Source organism: Haematobia irritans, chromosome 4 (assembly GCF_050003625.1).
Source record: "Haematobia irritans isolate KBUSLIRL chromosome 4, ASM5000362v1, whole genome shotgun sequence".
NCBI classification, from domain to species: Eukaryota; Metazoa; Arthropoda; class Insecta; order Diptera; family Muscidae; genus Haematobia; species Haematobia irritans.
The window spans coordinates 71,590,459-71,611,105 of record NC_134400.1 but is presented as its reverse complement, the minus strand read 5'-3'; positions in this window follow the sequence as shown (position 1 = coordinate 71,611,105).

Here is a 20,647-nt window from a genome sequence, read left to right as displayed (position 1 = left end):
TACATAAAGACTTATCTGAACTTACCAGTAAATTTGTATAAAAAAAGAATAAAATAATTTACTTACGCCTATTATTGCACCTTCCCATAAATTTTGTAAATATTGCACATTGATTCCCTAAAAACTAATCTACAAACTACATGAAACTACTTGTACATATATCACATTTGATTTATATTGCACTTGGTTGTAATAAAAAGGACTAAATCTACATTGTTAAAACTACAAAATATTGAAATACATTTATATACTTACCATAAACTAATATTGCACATGAGTTAAAATAACTTAAATCTTGTTTTAATATACCTAAAACATTGCATAATTCTTGAAGTTGTCTCTAATTTGCCTAGAATAAATACAACAAACAATAAAACTACAAACCACACATTGAATTAAAATCCTGCATCTAACTTTTTTGGAAACCAAAACCGTGGTAAAAAACACATATCAAAATTTAAATTTTTTTAGGTTTTGGGTGGATTTGTCAATTTTTTGGGGGTGGTCACGAATTAAAGTCCATTTCGCCCTAGGACGTATATTTAAGGAGATATGGGCAAAATAACTTTTTCATATAAAAATAGCATTTTTTTAGGTTTTGAGTGGATTATTAAATTTTTTGGGGTGTTACGAATTAAAGTCCTTTTCGCTGTAGGACGCGTATATACGAAGATATGGGCAAAATAAGTTTTTCAGATAAAAATTTCAATTTTTTTAGGTTTTGGGAGGATAATTCAATTTTTTTGGGGGTGGTCATGAATTAAAGTCCTTTTCGCGCTAGGGCGCTTAGTTTAGGAGATATGGGCAAAATAAGTTTTTCATATCAAAATTTAAATTTTTTTAGGTTTTGGGTGGATTTGTCAATTTTTTGGGGGTGGTCACGAATTAAAGTCCATTTCGCCCTAGAACGCATATTTAAGGAGATATGGGCAAAATAACTTTTTCATAGAAAAATTGCAATTTTTTTAGGTTTTGAGTGGATTATTAAATTTTTTGGGGTGTTACGAATTAAAGTCCTTTTCGCTCTAGGACGCGTATATACGAAGATATGGGCAAAATAAGTTTTTCAGATAAAAATTTCAATTTTTTTAGGTTTTGGGAGGATTATTCAATTTTTTTTTTGGGGTGGTCATGAATTAAAGTCCTTTTCGCGCTAGGGCGCTTAGTTTAGGAGATATGGGCAAAATAAGTTTTTCATATCAAAATTTAAATTTTTTTAGGTTTTGGGTGGATTCGTCAATTTTTTGGGGGTGGTCACGAATTAAAGTCCATTTCGCCCTAGGACGTCTATTTAAGGAGATATGGGCAAAATAACTTTTTCATATAAAATTAACAATTTTTTGAGGTTTTGAGCGGATTATTAAATTTTTTGGGGTGTTACGAATTAAAGTCCCTTTCACTCTAGGACGCGTATATACGATGATATGGGCAAAATAAGTTTTTCAGATAAAAATTTCAATTTTTTTAGGTTTTGGGAGGATAATTCAATTTTTTTTGGGGGTGGTCATGAATTAAAGTCCTTTTCGCGCTAGGGCGCTTAGTTTAGGAGATATGGGCAAAATAAATTTTTCATATCAAAATTTAATTTTTTTTAGGTTTTGGGTGGATTTGTCAATTTTTTGGGTGTGGTCACGAATTAAAGTCCTTTTCGCCCTAGGACGTATATTTAAGGAGATATGGGCAAAATAACTTTTTCATATAAAAATTGCAATTTTTTTAGGTTTTGAGTGGATTATTAATTTGTTTGGGGTGTTACGAATTAAAGTCCTTTTCGCTCTAGGACGCGTATATACGAAGATATGGGCAAAATAAATTTTTCAGATAAAAATTTCAATTTTTTTAGGTTATGGGAGGATAATTCAATTTTTTTGGGGGGTGGTCATGAATTAAAGTCCTTTTCGCGCTAGGGCGCTTAGTTTAGGAGATATGGGCAAAATAAGTTTTTCATATCAAAATTTAAATTTTTTTAGGTTTTGGGTGGATTTGTCAATTTTTTGGGGGTGGTCACGAATTAAAGTCCATTTCGCCCTAGGACGTATATTTAAGGAGATATGGGCAAAATAACTTTTTCATATAAAAATAGCAATTTTTTTAGGTTTTGAGCGGATTATTAAATTTTTTGGGGTGTTACGAATTAAAGTCCTTTTCGCTCTAGGACGCGTATATACGAAGATATGGGCAAAATAAGTTTTTCAGATAAAAATTTCATTTTTTTTAGGTTTTGGGAGGACTATTCAATTTTTTTGGGGGTGGTCATGAATTAAAGTCCTTTTCGTGGATTTGTCAAGTTTTTGTGGGTGGTCACGAATTAAAGTCCTTTTCGCCCTAGGACGTATATTTAAGGAGATATGGGCAAAATAACTTTTTCATATAAAAATTGCAATTTTTTTAGGTTTTGAGCGGATTCTTAAACTTTTTGGGGTATTACGAATTAAAGTCCTTTTCGCTCTAGGACGCGTATATACGAAGATATGGGCAAAATAAGATTTTCAGATAAAAATTTCAATTTTTTTAGGTTTTGGGAGGATTATTCATTTTTTTTGGAAATGGTCATGAATTAAAATCCTTTTCGTGCTAGGGCGCTTAGTTTAGGAGATATGGGCAAAATAAGTTTTTCATATCAAAATTTAAATTTTTTAGGTTTTGGGAGGATTATTCAATTTTTTTGGGGGTGGTCATGAATTAAAGTCCTTTTCGCGCTAGGGCGCTTAGGTTAGGAGATATGGGCAAAATAAGTTTTTCATATCAAAATTTAATTTTTTTTAGGTTTTGGGTGGATTTGTCAATTTTTTGGGGGTGGTCACGAATTAAAGTCCATTTCGCCCTAGGACGTATATTTAAGGAGATATGGGCAAAATAACTGTTTCATATAAAAATAGCAATTTTTTTAGGTTTTGAGCGGATTATTAAATTTTTTGGGTGTTACGAATTAAAGTCCTTCTCGCTCTAGGACGCGTATATACGAAGATATGGGCAAAATAAGTTTTTCAGATAAAAATTTCAATTTTTTTAGGTTTTGGGAGGATAATTCAATTTTTTTGGGGGTGGTCATGAATTAAAGTCTCTTTCGCGCTAGGGCGCTTAGTTTAGGAGATATGGGCAAAATACATTTTTCATATCAAAATTTAATTTTTTTTAGGTTTTGGGTGGATTTGTCAATTTTTTGGGTGTGGTCACGAATTAAAGTCCTTTTCGCCCTAGGACGTATATTTAAGGAGATATGGACAAAATAACTTTTTCATGTAAAAATTGCAATTTTTTTAGGTTTTGAGTGGATTATTAATTTGTTTGGGGTGTTACGAATTAAAGTCCTTTTCGCTCTAGGACGCGTATATACGAAGATATGAGCAAAATAAGTTTTTCAGATAAAAATTTCAATTTTTTTAGGTTTTGGGAGGATTATTCAATTTTTTTGGGGGTGGTCATGAATTAAAGTCCTTTTCGCGCTAGGGCGCTTAGTTTAGGAGATATGGGCAAAATAAGTTTTTCATATCAAAATTTAAATTTTTTTAGGTTTTGGGTGGATTTGTCAATTTTTTGGGGGTGGTCACGAATTAAAGTCCATTTCGCCCTAGGACGTATATTTAAGGAGATATGGGAAAATAACTTTTTCATATAAAAATAGCAATTTTTTAGGTTTTGAGCGGATTACTAAATTTTTTGGGGGTGGTCACGAATTAAAGTCCTTTTCGCTCTAGGACGCGTATATACGAAGATATGGGCAAAATAAGTTTTTCAGATAAAAATTTCAATTTTTTTAGGTTTTGGGAGGATTATTCAATTTTTTTTTTGGGGTGGTCATGAATTAAAGTCCTTTTCGCGCTAGGGCGCTTAGTTTAGGAGATATGGGCAAAATAAGTTTTTCATATCAAAATTTAAATTTTTTTAGGTTTTGGGTGGATTCGTCAATTTTTTGGGGGTGGTCACGAATTAAAGTCCATTTCGCCCTAGGACGTATATTTAAGGAGATATGGGCAAAAAAACTTTTTCATATAAAAATTTTTTAGGTTTTGAGTGGATTATTAATTTGTTTGTGGTGTTACAAATTAAAGTCCTTTTCGCTCTAGGACGCGTATATACGAAGATATGGGCAAAATAAGTTTTTCAGATAAAAATTTCAATATTTTTAGGTTTTGGGAGGATTATTCAATTTTTTTGGGGGTGGTCATGAATTAAAGTCCTTTTCGTGGATTTGTCAAGTTTTTGTGGGTGGTCACGAATTACAGTCCTTTTCGCCCTAGGACGTATATTTAAGGAGATATGGGCAAAATAACTTTTTCATATAAAAATTGCAATTTTTTTAGGTTTTGAGTGGATTATTAATTTGTTTGGGGTGTTACAAATTAAAGTCCTTTTCGCTCTAGGACGCGTATATACGAAGATATGGGCAAAATAAGTTTTTCATATCAAAATTTAAATTTTTTAGGTTTTGGGAGGATTATTCAATTTTTTTGGGGGTGGTCATGAATTAAAGTCCTTTTCGCGCTAGGGCGCTTAGGTTGGGAGATATGGGCAAAATAAGTTTTTCATATCAAAATTTAAATTTTTTTAGGTTTTGGGTGGATTTGTCAATTTTTTGGGGGTGGTCACGAATTAAAGTCCATTTCGCCCTAGAACGCATATTTAAGGAGATATGGGCAAAATAACTTTTTCATAGAAAAATTGCAATTTTTTAGGTTTTGAGTGGATTATTAAATTTTTTGGGGTGTTACGAATTAAAGTCCTTTTCGCTCTAGGACGCGTATATACGAAGATATGGGCAAAATAAGTTTTTCAGATAAAAATTTCAATTTTTTTAGGTTTTGGGAGGATTATTCAATTTTTTTTTTGGGGTGGTCATGAATTAAAGTCCTTTTCGCGCTAGGGCGTTTAGTTTAGGAGATATGGGCAAAATAAGTTTTTCATATCAAAATTTAAATTTTTTTAGGTTTTGGGTGGATTCGTCAATTTTTTGGGGATGGTCACGAATTAAAGTCCATTTCGCCCTAGGACGTATATTTAAGGAGATATGGGCAAAATAACTTTTTCATATAAAAATAACAATTTTTTGAGGTTTTGAGCGGATTATTAAATTTTTTGGGGTGTTACGAATTAAAGTCCTTTTCACTCTAGGACGCGTATATACGATGATATGGGCAAAATAAGTTTTTCAGATAAAAATTTCAATTTTTTTAGGTTTTGGGAGGATAATTCAATTTTTTTGGGGGTGGTCTTTTGCATAATACCGGTAACGATATAAATCGAGCATGTATAATTGCTAGAAACGAACTAAACTTGTTTCTGCTTCCTTCATTGAGTAATGCAGACACTGTCGTAGCCAGTTTAGAGATATCCACATGCAAATATTGGGTATCTTCGGTCTACATGGGACATGATAGGGAGATGCCACCCTGTGCCGTTAAGACCTTAGTTGAGGAGTCACTAAAAACAAAGACAAAACTCATTATGGGATGCGATGCAAATGCACATCATAGTATTTGGGGAAGTAGTGATACTAATGCAAGGGGAGAGTCGCTAATAGAGTTTATTTTGCGTACTAACCTGGTAGTTTGCAATAAGGGAGATGCACCAACCTTCGTCACCAGGAACAGACAAGAGGTTTTGGACGTAACGTTGACCTCTCCGGAACTGAATGATAAGATATCTGAGTGGCAAGTTTTGAGGGAACATAGCTTCTCAGATCATCGCTACATCAGTTTCAGATTGGCTGTTCGTACTTCAAAGACCATATTTCCGCCAAATGTTAGGAAAGCTGATTGGAATAGGTATAGGGAATCGTTCAATTTGATGATACCGGAAGTGCCGGAGACAAATATGAGCACTGTGCAAGATATCGAACACGCAGTGGAGCGGATTACTAAGGCCTTCAACATTTCACTGAAAGCTGCATGCCCTAGAGGAAAGCCAAGGGGAAAAAATCGGCCGCCATGGTGGACTACGGAGTTAAGTAATATGAGGAAATCCTGCAGGAAGCTCTTTAACAAAGCAAAGTCCACAAGAGCTCCGGAGGATTGGTACACTTACAAGATGAATCTGAGAGAATATAAACGAGAACTGAGAAGGTCTCAACAAAACTCTTGGGATGATTACTGTAGCAGTATTGAAAATACGTCAGAGGCTTCCAGACTACGGAAGGTACTAGCATCCACTAACACCGCTCCAGGTTTCATTAAAACATCGGAGGGAAATTGGACAACGTCCAGTGAGGAGACGTTGGAGGTACTTTTGGACACACACTTCCCTGGAAATCAGACGGTTGAACCATGTTCTGGCGGTGTAACAGAGGCTCAGCGATCATTTCCTATCGAGGAAATTGTGTCGGAATCTAGAATAAAATGGGCTTTAAATAGCTTTGGACCATTCAAATCCCCCGGACCTGATGGAATTACTCCGGCGGAGTTACAGGCAGTGGCTGAAAGAATTATCCCCTGGTTGACGGTGATATATAAACAATGTGTAAACTTAGCATATATTCCAGAAAAGTGGAGGGAAACAAAAGTTGTCTTCATACCTAAAGCAGGAAAAGCCTCTCACTCGAGTGCGAAGGATTTCCGACCAATCAGCTTATCCTCATTCCTACTTAAGACCCTGGAGAGGATGATAGACATGTATCTTAGAACTAGCGTGGATTCAAGTTTGCTCTCGAAACGACAGCATGCATACTCGAAGGGCAGGTCTACTGAGACCGCATTGCATGAACTGGTCAGCTTTATTGAAAGCTCACTATCTGTCAAAGAATACACAATCGTGGCGTTTCTAGACATCGAAGGGGCGTTCAATAATGTCCATCCGAGCTCGATATTAAATGGACTGACAACTCTGAATGTTGATCCAGGTATATTTAGGCTGTTAGACGAACTTCTAAGGAAGAGACGAATTTCAGCCACACTAGGACAAGCAAACATACAAAGGTATGTGAACAGAGGCACTCCTCAAGGAGGAGTTCTATCGCCTCTTCTTTGGAATGTTGCTATAAACAACCTTCTGGTTTCCCTAGAAAAAGAAAGGATAAAAGTGGTGGCATACGCAGATGATGTGGCGCTAGCAGTCAGGGGAAAATTCCCATCCACAATCAGAGATATTATACAGAGAGCTCTCCGGATGACTGAGAAATGGGCGAAAGATAATGGTCTTGGTGTAAATCCAGCAAAGACAGAAATAGTCATGTACTGCAAAGATCGCAAAACTCCCACGGTTAGGCCCATTTCCTTAGGGGGTACTGAAATTCCCTTTGGTGAGTATGCAAAATACCTTGGCGTTATTTTGGACAGGAAGCTGAATTTTAGGCTTAATATTGAAGAGAGGGCGAGAAAAGCCACGGTAGCTTTGTACTCGTGCAAAAAGGCAATAGGGAAAAAGTGGGGACTAAGACCAAAAATTGTGCATTGGCTATACACGGCAGTGGTTAGACATATAATGCTATATGGTGTTGTAGTCTGGTGGCCGGCACTTCAGAAACCGACTTGTTTAGATAAAGTTCAGCGTATGGCGAGCTTATGTATCTCAGGCGCATTTAGTAAGACAGGAACAGACTCCCTTAATATCATTGCCTTTAGACATTTTGGCCAAACAGTCAGCTGCAACAACGGCTGTGCGGTTGCGCGAGGTATCGCTGTGGTCGGAAAAAATGTACGGTCATAGTTCGGTCCTCAAAGTAATGCCAGATGTGCCTAACGTAGTGGATTACACCCTGGCAAAACCACTTTTCGACAAAAAGTTTGAAACTCTAATTCCCAACAGTGAGGCGTGGTGTACACAGACCCCGGGGAATAAAAGATATATAGATTTCTATACTGATGGCTCCAAATTGAATGGACAAGTGGGGTTCGGAGTATATTCTAAAGATCTGGAAATTCGAATAGCGAAAAGATTACCTAATCACTGTAGTGTTTTTCAGGCTGAAATATTGGCAATAAGAGAGGTGGTGAATTGGCTGAGAAGTAATGTTCCAAAAAATATTGGCATTAATATATACTCAGACAGTCAACCTGCAATAAAATCCTTGGACTCTGTGTTCCTTAACTCAAAAACGGCCATAGACTGCCGCAAATCTCTCAACGAGATGGCTGAGCAGTACAATATTCACCTAATATGGGTGCCTGGTCATAGGAACATACCGGGGAACTGTGAAGCAGATGTGTTAGCAAGGCTAGGAACTACCTTACATATTCCAGGGGAACTAGAATCTGTTGGTATGCCTCTGGCCACCTGCAAGCTCTTACTGCGTGAGAAGGCTGTTATGATGGCCAATATTCGATGGGAAAATTGCAAGGGTTGTAACGACACCAAGCAAATATGGCCCCATTTAAACTTAAACCGCACACTAGATATGCTAGTGTTCTCAAGGCGTCAGATAGCACTTCTAATATCTGCTATAACGGGTCGCTGCCTGATAGGCGAATTTGCAAAAACTATAGGTGCGAAGTATAATGCCTATTGTATAAGCTGTCATGACGTGGAGGAAAAGGAATCAATTAAACACCTCTTGTGTGAGTGTCCTGCTTTTTGTGTAAGGCGTAAGCGAATTTTAGGAGCATATAACTTTAGATTACTGGCTGACCTGGAAAACGTTAACTTAAGTTAATGTTTTTGGAGCAATCTGGTTGGTTCCACGTTACGTTCCACGTTAACTTAAGTTAATGTTTTTGGAGCAATCTGGTTGGTTCCACAAAAGTAAATAATGGAGAAGGTTCAGTGGTTAAGACTAGAAGTGCCCATATGTAATAGGTACTTTTAGTTAAATGTGGTATCACAATGGACTGAATAGTCTAAGTGAGCCTGAAATTTAATCGGGCTGCCACTTTAACCTAACCTAACCTAACCTAACCTTGGGGGTGGTCATGAATTAAAGTCCTTTTCGCGCTAGGGCGCTTAGTTTAGGAGATATGGGCAAAATAAATTTTTCATATCAAAATTTAATTTTTTTAGGTTTTGGGTGGATTTGTCAATTTTTTAGGTGTGGTCACGAATTAAAGTCCTTTTCGCCCTAGGACGTATATTTAAGGAGATATGGGCAAAATAACTTTTTCATATAAAAATTGCAATTTTTTTAGGTTTTGAGTGGATTATTAATTTGTTTGGGGTGTTACGAATTAAAGTCCTTTTCGCTCTAGGACGCGTATATACGAAGATATGGGCAAAATAAGTTTTTCAGATAAAAATTTCAATTTTTTTAGGTTTTGGGAGGATTATTCAATTTTTTTGGGGGGTGGTCATGAATTAAAGTCCTTTTCGCGCTAGGGCGCTTAGTTTAGGAGATATGGGCAAAATAAGTTTTTCATATCAAAATTTAAATTTTTTTAGGTTTTGGGTGGATTTGTCAATTTTTTGGGGGTGGTCACGAATTAAAGTCCATTTCGCCCTAGGACGTATATTTAAGGAGATATGGGCAAAATAACTTTTTCATATAAAAATAGCAATTTTTTTAGGTTTTGAGCGGATTATTAAATTTTTTGGGGTGTTACGAATTAAAGTCCTTTTCGCTCTAGGACGCGTATATACGAAGATATGGGCAAAATAAGTTTTTCAGATAAAAATTTCAATTTTTTTAGGTTTTGGGAGGATAATTCAATTTTTTTGGGGGTGGTCATGAATTAAAGTCCTTTTCGCGCTAGGGCGCTTAGTTTAGGAGATATGGGCAAAATAAATTCTTCATATCAAAATTTAATTTTTTTTAGGTTTTGGGTGGATTTGTCAATTTTTTGGGTGTGTCCACGAATTAAAGTCCTTTTCGCCCTAGGACGTATATTTAAGGAGATATGGGCAAAATAACTTTTTCATATAAAAATTGCAATTTTTTTAGGTTTTGAGTGGATTATTAATTTGTTTGGGGTGTTACGAATTAAAGTCCTTTTCGCTCTAGGACGCGTATATACGAAGATATGGGCAAAATAAGTTTTTCAGATAAAAATTTCAATTTTTTTAGGTTTTGGGAGGACTATTCAATTTTTTTTGGGGGTGGTTATGAATTAAAGGCCTTTTCGTGGATTTGTCAAGTTTTTGTGGGTGGTCACGAATTAAAGTCCTTTTCGCCCTAGGACGTATATTTAAGGAGATATGGGCAAAATAACTTTTTCATATAAAAATTGCAATTTTTTTAGGTTTTGAGCGGATTATTAAACTTTTTGGGGTGTTACGAATTAAAGTCCTTTTCGCTCTAGGACGCGTATATACGAAGATATGGGCAAAATAAAATTTTCAGATAAAAATTTCAATTTTTTTAGGTTTTGGGAGGATTATTCATTTTTTTTGGAAATGGTCATGAATTAAAATCCTTTTCGCGCTAGGGCGCTTAGTTTAGGAGATATGGGCAAAATAAGTTTTTCATATCAAAATTTAAATTTTTTAGGTTTTGGGAGGATAATTCAATTTTTTTGGGGGTGGTCATGAATTAAAGTCTCTTTCGCGCTAGGGCGCTTAGTTTAGGAGATATGGGCAAAATAAATTTTTCATATCAAAATTTAATTTTTTTTAGGTTTTGGGTGGATTTGTCAATTTTTTGGGTGTGGTCACGAATTAAAGTCCTTTTCGCCCTAGGACGTATATTTAAGGAGATATGGGCAAAATAACTTTTTCATATAAAAATTGCAATTTTTTTAGGTTTTGAGTGGATTATTAATTTGTTTGGGGTGTTACGAATTAAAGTCCTTTTCGCTCTAGGACGCGTATATACGAAGATATGGGCAAAATAAGTTTTTCAGATAAAAATTTCAATTTTTTTAGGTTTTGGGAGGATTATTCAATTTTTTTGGGGGTGCTCATGAATTAAAGTCCTTTTCGCGCTAGGGCGCTTAGTTTAGGAGATATGGGCAAAATAAGTTTTTCATATCAAAATTTAAATTTTTTTAGGTTTTGGGTGGATTTGTCAATTTTTTTGGGGTGGTCACGAATTAAAGTCCATTTCGCCCCAGGACGTATATTTAAGGAGATATGGGCAAAATAACTTTTTCATATAAAAATAGCAATTTTTTTAGGTTTTGAGCGGATTACTAAATTTTTTGGGGTGTTACGAATTAAAGTCCTTTTCGCTCTAGGACGCGTATATACGAAGATATGGGCAAAATAAGTTTTTCAGATAAAAATTTCAATTTTTTTAGGTTTTGGGAGGATAATTCAATTTTTTTGGGGGTGGTCATGAATTAAAGTCCTTTTCGCGCTAGGGCGCTTAGTTTAGGAGATATGGACAAAATAAGTTTTTCATATCAAAATTTAATTTTTTTTAGGTTTTGGGTGGATTTGTCAATTTTTTGGGTGTGGTCACGAATTAAAGTCCTTTTCGCCCTAGGACGTATATTTAAGGAGATATCGGCAAAAAAACTTTTTCATATAAAAATTTTTTAGGTTTTGAGTGGATTATTAATTTGTTTGGGGTGTTACAAATTAATGTCCTTTTCGCTCTAGGACGCGTATATACGAAGATATAGGCAAAATAAGTTTTTCAGATAAAAATTTCAATATTTTTAGGTTTTGGGAGGATTATTAAATTTTTTTGGGGGTGGTCATGAATTAAAGTCCTTTTCGTGGATTTGTCAAGTTTTTGTGGGTGGTCACGAATTACAGTCCTTTTCGCCCTAGGACGTATATTTAAGGAGATATGGGCAAAATAACTTTTTCATATAAAAATTGCAATTTTTTTAGGTTTTGAGCGGATTATTAAATTTTTTGGGGTGTTACGAATTAAAGTCCTTTTCGCTCTAGGACGCGTATATACGAAGATATGGGAGGATTATTCAATTTTTTTGGGGGTGGTCATGAATTAAAGTCCTTTTCGTGGATTTGTCAAGTTTTTGTGGGTGGTCACGAATTACAGTCCTTTTCGCCCTAGGACGTATATTTAAGGAGATATGGGCAAAATAACTTTTTCATATAAAAATTGCAATTTTTTTAGGTTTTGAGCGGATTATTAAATTTTTTGGGGTGTTACGAATTAAAGTCCTTTTCGCTCTAGGACGCGTATATACGAAGATATGGGCAAAATAAGTTTTTCAGATAAAAATTTCAATTTTTTTCGGTTTTGGGAGGATTATTCAATTTTTTTGGAAGTGGTCATGAATTAAAGTCCTTTTCGCGCTAGGGCGCTTAGTTTAGGAGATATGGGCAAAATAAGTTTTTCATATCAAAATTTAAATTGTTTAGGTTTTGGGAGGATTATTCAATTTTTTTGGGGGTGGTCATGAATTAAAGTCCTTTTCGCGATATGGTCAAAATAAATTTTTCATATCAAAATTTAAATTTTTTTTAGGTTTTGGGTGGATTTGTCAATTTTTTGGGTGTGGTCACGAATTAAAGTCCTTTTCGCTCTAGGACGCGTATATACGAAGATATCGGCAAAATAAGTTTTTCAGATAAATATGTCAATTTTTTTAGGTTTTGAGTGGATTATTCAATTTTTTGGAAGTGGTCACGAATTAAAGTCCTTTTCGCGCTAGGGCGCTTAGTTTAGGAGATATGGGCAAAATAAATTTTTCATATCAAAATTTAATTTTTTTTAGGTTTTGGGTGGATTTGTCAATTTTTTGGGTGTGGTCACGAATTAAAGTCTTTTCGCCCTAGGACGTATATTTAAGGAGATATGGGCAAAATAACTTTTTCATATAAAAATTGCAATTTTTTAGGTTTTGAGTGGATTATTAATTTGTTTGGGGTGTTACGAATTAAAGTCCTTTTCGCTCTAATACGCGTATATACGAAGATATGGACAAAAAAAGTTTTTCAGATAAAAATTTCAATTTTTTTAGGTTTTGGGAGGATTATTCAATTTTTTTGGGGGTGGTCATGAATTAAAGCCCTTTTCGCGCTAGGGCGCTTAGTTTAGGAGATATGGGCAAAATAAGTTTTTCATATAAAAATTTAAATTTTTTTAGGTTTTGGGTGGATTTGTCAATTTTTTGGCGGTGGTCACGAATTATAGTCCATTTCGCCCTAGTACGTATATTTAAGGAGATATGGGCAAAATAACTTTTTCATATAAAAATAGCAATTTTTTTAGGTTTTGAGTGGATTATTAAATTTTTTTGGGGTGTTACGAATTAAAGTCCTTTTCGCTCTAGGACGCGTATATACGAAGATATGGGCAAAATAAGTTTTTCAGATAAAAATTTAAATTTTTTTAGGTTTTGGGAGGATTATTCAATTTTTTTGGGGTTGGTCATGAATTAAAGTCCTTATCGTGGATTTGTCAAGTTTTTGTGGGTGGTCACGAATTACAGTCCTTTTCGCCCTAGGACGTATATTTAAGGAGATATGGGCAAAATAACTTTTTCATATAAAAATTGCAATTTTTTTAGGTTTTGAGTGGATTATTAATTTGTTTGGGGTGTTACAAATTAAAGTCCTTTTCGCTCTAGGACGCGTATATACGAAGATATGGGCAAAATAAGTTTTTCAGATAAAAATTTCAATTTTTTTAGGTTTTGGGAGGATTATTCAATTTTTTTTTTTGGGGTGGTCATGAATTAAAGTCCTTTTCGCGCTAGGGCGCTTAGTTTAGGAGATATGGGCAAAATAAGTTTTTCATATCAAAATTTAAATTTTTTTAGGTTTTGGGTGGATTCGTCAATTTTTTGGGGGTGGTCACGAATTAAAGTCCATTTCGCCCTAGGACGTATATTTAAGGAGATATGGGCAAAAAAACTCTTTCATATAAAAATTTTTTAGGTTTTGAGTGGATTATTAATTTGTTTGGGGTGTTACAAATTAAAGTCCTTTTCGCTCTAGGACGCGTATATACGAAGATATGGGCAAAATAAGTTTTTCAGATAAAAATTTCAATATTTTTAGGTTTTGGGAGGATTATTCAATTTTTTTGGGGGTGGTCATGAATTAAAGTCCTTTTCGTGGATTTGTCAAGTTTTTGTGGGTGGTCACGAATTACAGTCCTTTTCGCCCTAGGACGTATATTTAAGGAGATATGGGCAAAATAACTTTTTCATATAAAAATTGCAATTTTTTTAGGTTTTGAGTGGATTATTAATTTGTTTGGGGTGTTACAAATTAAAGTCCTTTTCGCTCTAGGACGCGTATATACGAAGATATGGGCAAAATAAGTTTTTCAGATAAAAATTTAAATTTTTTTAGGTTTTGGGAGGATAATTCAATTTTTTTGGGGGTGGCCATGAATTAAAGTCCTTTTCGCGCTAGGGCGCTTAGTTTAGGAGATATGGGCAAAATAAGTTTTTCATATCAAAATTTAAATTTTTTTAGGTTTTGGGTGGATTTGTCAATTTTTTGGGGGTGGTCACGAATTAAAGTCCATTTCGCCCTAGAACGCATATTTAAGGAGATATGGGCAAAATAACTTTTTCATAGAAAAATTGCAATTTTTTAGGTTTTGAGTGGATTATTAAATTTTTTGGGGTGTTACGAATTAAAGTCCTTTTCGCTCTAGGACGCGTATATACGAAGATATGGGCAAAATAAGTTTTTCAGATAAAAATTTCAATTTTTTTAGGTTTTGGGAGGATTATTCAATTTTTTTTTTGGGGTGGTCATGAATTAAAGTCCTTTTCGCGCTAGGGCGTTTAGTTTAGGAGATATGGGCAAAATAAGTTTTTCATATCAAAATTTAAATTTTTTTAGGTTTTGGGTGGATTCGTCAATTTTTTGGGGATGGTCACGAATTAAAGTCCATTTCGCCCTAGGACGTATATTTAAGGAGATATGGGCAAAATAGCTTTTTCATATAAAAATAACAATTTTTTGAGGTTTTGAGCGGATTATTAAATTTTTTGGGGTGTTACGAATTAAAGTCCTTTTCACTCTAGGACGCGTATATACGATGATATGGGCAAAATAAGTTTTTCAGATAAAAATTTCAATTTTTTTAGGTTTTGGGAGGATAATTCAATTTTTTTGGGGGTGGTCTTTTGCATAATACCGGTAACGATATAAATCGAGCATGTATAATTGCTAGAAACGAACTAAACTTGTTTCTGCTTCCTTCATTGAGTAATGCAGACACTGTCGTAGCCAGTTTAGAGATATCCACATGCAAATATTGGGTATCTTCGGTCTACATGGGACATGATAGGGAGATGCCACCCTGTGCCGTTAAGACCTTAGTTGAGGAGTCACTAAAAACAAAGACAAAACTCATTATGGGATGCGATGCAAATGCACATCATAGTATTTGGGGAAGTAGTGATACTAATGCAAGGGGAGAGTCGCTAATAGAGTTTATTTTGCGTACTAACCTGGTAGTTTGCAATAAGGGAGATGCACCAACCTTCGTCACCAGGAACAGACAAGAGGTTTTGGACGTAACGTTGACCTCTCCGGAACTGAATGATAAGATATCTGAGTGGCAAGTTTTGAGGGAACATAGCTTCTCAGATCATCGCTACATCAGTTTCAGATTGGCTGTTCGTACTTCAAAGACCATATTTCCGCCAAATGTTAGGAAAGCTGATTGGAATAGGTATAGGGAATCGTTCAATTTGATGATACCGGAAGTGCCGGAGACAAATATGAGCACTGTGCAAGATATCGAACACGCAGTGGAGCGGATTACTAAGGCCTTCAACATTTCACTGAAAGCTGCATGCCCTAGAGGAAAGCCAAGGGGAAAAAATCGGCCGCCATGGTGGACTACGGAGTTAAGTAATATGAGGAAATCCTGCAGGAAGCTCGTTAACAAAGCAAAGTCCACAAGAGCTCCGGAGGATTGGTACACTTACAAGATGAATCTGAGAGAATATAAACGAGAACTGAGAAGGTCTCAACAAAACTCTTGGGATGATTACTGTAGCAGTATTGAAAATACGTCAGAGGCTTCCAGACTACGGAAGGTACTAGCATCCACTAACACCGCTCCAGGTTTCATTAAAACATCGGAGGGAAATTGGACAACGTCCAGTGAGGAGACGTTGGAGGTACTTTTGGACACACACTTCCCTGGAAATCAGACGGTTGAACCATGTTCTGGCGGTGTAACAGAGGCTCAGCGATCATTTCCTATCGAGGAAATTGTGTCGGAATCTAGAATAAAATGGGCTTTAAATAGCTTTGGACCATTCAAATCCCCCGGACCTGATGGAATTACTCCGGCGGAGTTACAGGCAGTGGCTGAAAGAATTATCCCCTGGTTGACGGTGATATATAAACAATGTGTAAACTTAGCATATATTCCAGAAAAGTGGAGGGAAACAAAAGTTGTCTTCATACCTAAAGCAGGAAAAGCCTCTCACTCGAGTGCGAAGGATTTCCGACCAATCAGCTTATCCTCATTCCTACTTAAGACCCTGGAGAGGATGATAGACATGTATCTTAGAACTAGCGTGGATTCAAGTTTGCTCTCGAAACGACAGCATGCATACTCGAAGGGCAGGTCTACTGAGACCGCATTGCATGAACTGGTCAGCTTTATTGAAAGCTCACTATCTGTCAAAGAATACACAATCGTGGCGTTTCTAGACATCGAAGGGGCGTTCAATAATGTCCATCCGAGCTCGATATTAAATGGACTGACAACTCTGAATGTTGATCCAGGTATACTTAGGCTGTTAGACGAACTTCTAATAAAGAGACGTATTTCAGCCACACTAGGGCAAGCAAACATACAAAGGTATGTGAACAGGGGCACTCCCCAAGGAGGAGTTCTATCACCTCTTCTTTGGAATGTTGCTATAAACAACCTTCTGGTTTCTCTAGAAAAAGAAAGGATAAAAGTGGTGGCATACGCAGATGATGTGGCGCTGGCAGTCAGGGGAAAATTCCCATCCACAATCAGAGATATTATACAGAGAGCTCTCCGGATGACTGAGAAATGGGCGAAAGATAATGGTCTTGGTGTAAATCCAGCAAAGACAGAAATAGTCATGTACTGCAAAGATCGCAAAACTCCCACGGTTAGGCCCATTTCCTTAGGGGGTACTGAAATTCCCTTTGGTGAGTATGCAAAATACCTTGGCGTTATTTTGGACAGGAAGCTGAATTTTAGGCTTAATATTGAAGAGAGGGCGAGAAAAGCCACGGTAGCTTTGTACTCGTGCAAAAAGGCAATAGGGAAAAAGTGGGGACTAAGACCAAAAATTGTGCATTGGCTATACACGGCAGTGGTTAGACATATAATGCTATATGGTGTTGTAGTCTGGTGGCCGGCACTTCAGAAACCGACTTGTTTAGATAAAGTTCAGCGTATGGCGAGCTTATGTATCTCAGGCGCATTTAGTAAGACAGGAACAGACTCCCTTAATATCATTGCCTTTAGAAATTTTGGCCAAACAGTCAGCTGCAACAACGGCTGTGCGGTTGCGCGAGGTATCGCTGTGGTCGGAAAAAATGTACGGTCATAGTTCGGTCCTCAAAGTAATGCCAGATGTGCCTAACGTAGTGGATTACACCCTGGCAAAACCACTTTTCGACAAAAAGTTTGAAACTCTAATTCCCAACAGTGAGGCGTGGTGTACACAGACCCCGGGGAATAAAAGATATATAGATTTCTATACTGATGGCTCCAAATTGAATGGACAAGTGGGGTTCGGAGTATATTCTAAAGATCTGGAAATTCGAATAGCGAAAAGATTACCTAATCACTGTAGTGTTTTTCAGGCTGAAATATTGGCAATAAGAGAGGTGGTGAATTGGCTGAGAAGTAATGTTCCAAAAAATATTGGCATTAATATATACTCAGACAGTCAACCTGCAATAAAATCCTTGGACTCTGTGTTCCTTAACTCAAAAACGGCCATAGACTGCCGCAAATCTCTCAACGAGATGGCTGAGCAGTACAATATTCACCTAATATGGGTGCCTGGTCATAGGAACATACCGGGGAACTGTGAAGCAGATGTGTTAGCAAGGCTAGGAACTACCTTACATATTCCAGGGGAACTAGAATCTGTTGGTATGCCTCTGGCCACCTGCAAGCTCTTACTGCGTGAGAAGGCTGTTATGATGGCCAATATTCGATGGGAAAATTGCAAGGGTTGTAACGACACCAAGCAAATATGGCCCCATTTAAACTTAAACCGCACACTAGATATGCTAGTGTTCTCAAGGCGTCAGATAGCACTTCTAATATCTGCTATAACGGGTCGCTGCCTGATAGGCGAATTTGCAAAAACTATAGGTGCGAAGAATAATGCCTATTGTATAAGCTGTCATGACGTGGAGGAAAAGGAATCAATTAAACACCTCTTGTGTGAGTGTCCTGCTTTTTGTGTAAGGCGTAAGCGAATTTTAGGAGCATATAACTTTAGATTACTGGCTGACCTGGAAAACGTTAACTTAAGTTAATGTTTTTGGAGCAATCTGGTTGGTTCCACGTTACGTTCCACGTTAACTTAAGTTAATGTTTTTGGAGCAATCTGGTTGGTTCCACAAAAGTAAATAATGGAGAAGGTTCAGTGGTTAAGACTAGAAGTGCCCATATGTAATAGGTACTTTTAGTTAAATGTGGTATCACAATGGACTGAATAGTCTAAGTGAGCCTGAAATTTAATCGGGCTGCCACTTTAACCTAACCTAACCTAACCTAACCTTGGGGGTGGTCATGAATTAAAGTCCTTTTCGCGCTAGGGCGCTTAGTTTAGGAGATATGGGCAAAATAAATTTTTCATATCAAAATTTAATTTTTTTAGGTTTTGGGTGGATTTGTCAATTTTTTAGGTGTGGTCACGAATTAAAGTCCTTTTCGCCCTAGGACGTATATTTAAGGAGATATGGGCAAAATAACTTTTTCATATAAAAATTGCAATTTTTTTAGGTTTTGAGTGGATTATTAATTTGTTTGGGGTGTTACGAATTAAAGTCCTTTTCGCTCTAGGACGCGTATATACGAAGATATGGGCAAAATAAGTTTTTCAGATAAAAATTTCAATTTTTTTAGGTTTTGGGAGGATTATTCAATTTTTTTGGGGGGTGGTCATGAATTAAAGTCCTTTTCGCGCTAGGGCGCTTAGTTTAGGAGATATGGGCAAAATAAGTTTTTCATATCAAAATTTAAATTTTTTTAGGTTTTGGGTGGATTTGTCAATTTTTTGGGGGTGGTCACGAATTAAAGTCCATTTCGCCCTAGGACGTATATTTAAGGAGATATGGGCAAAATAACTTTTTCATATAAAAATAGCAATTTTTTTAGGTTTTGAGCGGATTATTAAATTTTTTGGGGTGTTACGAATTAAAGTCCTTTTCGCTCTAGGACGCGTATATACGAAGATATGGGCAAAATAAGTTTTTCAGATAAAAATTTCAATTTTTTTAGGTTTTGGGAGGACTATTCAATTTTTTTGGGGGTGGTTATGAATTAAAGGCCTTTTCGTGGATTTGTCAAGTTTTTGTGGGTGGTCACGAATTAAAGTCCTTTTCGCCCTAGGACGTATATTTAAGGAGATATGGGCAAAATAACTTTTTCATATAAAAATTGCAATTTTTTTAGGTTTTGAGCGGATTATTAAACTTTTTGGGGTGTTACGAATTAAAGTCCTTTTCGCTCTAGGACGCGTATATACGAAGATATGGGCAAAATAAAATTTTCAGATAAAAATTTCAATTTTTTTAGGTTTTGGGAGGATTATTCATTTTTTTTGGAAATGGTCATGAATTAAAATCCTTTTCGCGCTAGGGCGCTTAGTTTAGGAGATATGGGCACAATAAGTTTTTCATATCAAAATTTAATTTTTTTAGGTTTTGGGTGGATTTGTCAATTTTTTGGGGGTGGTCACGAATTAAAGTCCTTTTCGCCCTAGGACGTATATTTAAGGAGATATGGGCAAAATAACTTTTTCATATAAAAATTGCAATTTTTTTAGGTTTTGAGCGGATTATTAAATTTTTTGGGGTGTTACGAATTAAAGTCCTTTTCGCTCTAGGACGCGTATATACGAAGATATGGGCAAAATAAGTTTTTCAGATAAAAATTTCAATTTTTTTAGGTTTTAGGAGGATTATTCAATTTTTTTTGGGGTGGTCATGAATTAAAGTCCTTTTCGCGCTAGGGCGCTTAGTTTAGGAGATATGGGCAAAATAAGTTTTTCATATCAAAATTTAATTTTTTTAGGTTTTGGGTGGATTTGTCAATTTTTTGGGTGTGGTCACGAATTAAAGTCCTTTTCGCCCTAGGACGTATATTTAAGGAGATATGGGCAAAATAACTTTTTCATATAAAAATTGCAATTTTTTTAGGTTTTGAGTGGATTATTAATTTGTTTGGGGTGTTACGAATTAAAGTCCTTTTCGCTCTAGGACGCGTATATACGAAGATATGGGCAAAATAAGTTTTTCCGATAAAAATTTCAATTTTTTTAGGTTTTGGGAGGATTATTCATTTTTTTTGGGGGTGGTCATGAATTAAAGTCCTTTTCGTGGATTTGTCAAGTTTTTGTGGGTGGTCACGAATTAAAGTCCTTTTCGCCCTAGGACGTATATTTAAGGATATATGGGCAAAATAACTTTTTCATATAAAAATTGCAATTTTTTTAGGTTTTGAGCGGATTATTAAATTTTTTGGGGTGTTACGAATTAAAGTCCTTTTCGCTCTAGGACGCGTATATACGAAGATATGGGCAAACTAAGATTTTCAGATAAAAATTTCAATTTTTTTAGGTTTTGGGAGGATTATTCAATTTTTTTGGAAGTGGTCATGAATTAAAGTCCTTTTCGCGCTAGGGCGATTAGTTTGGGAGATATGGGCAAAATAAGTTTTTCATAT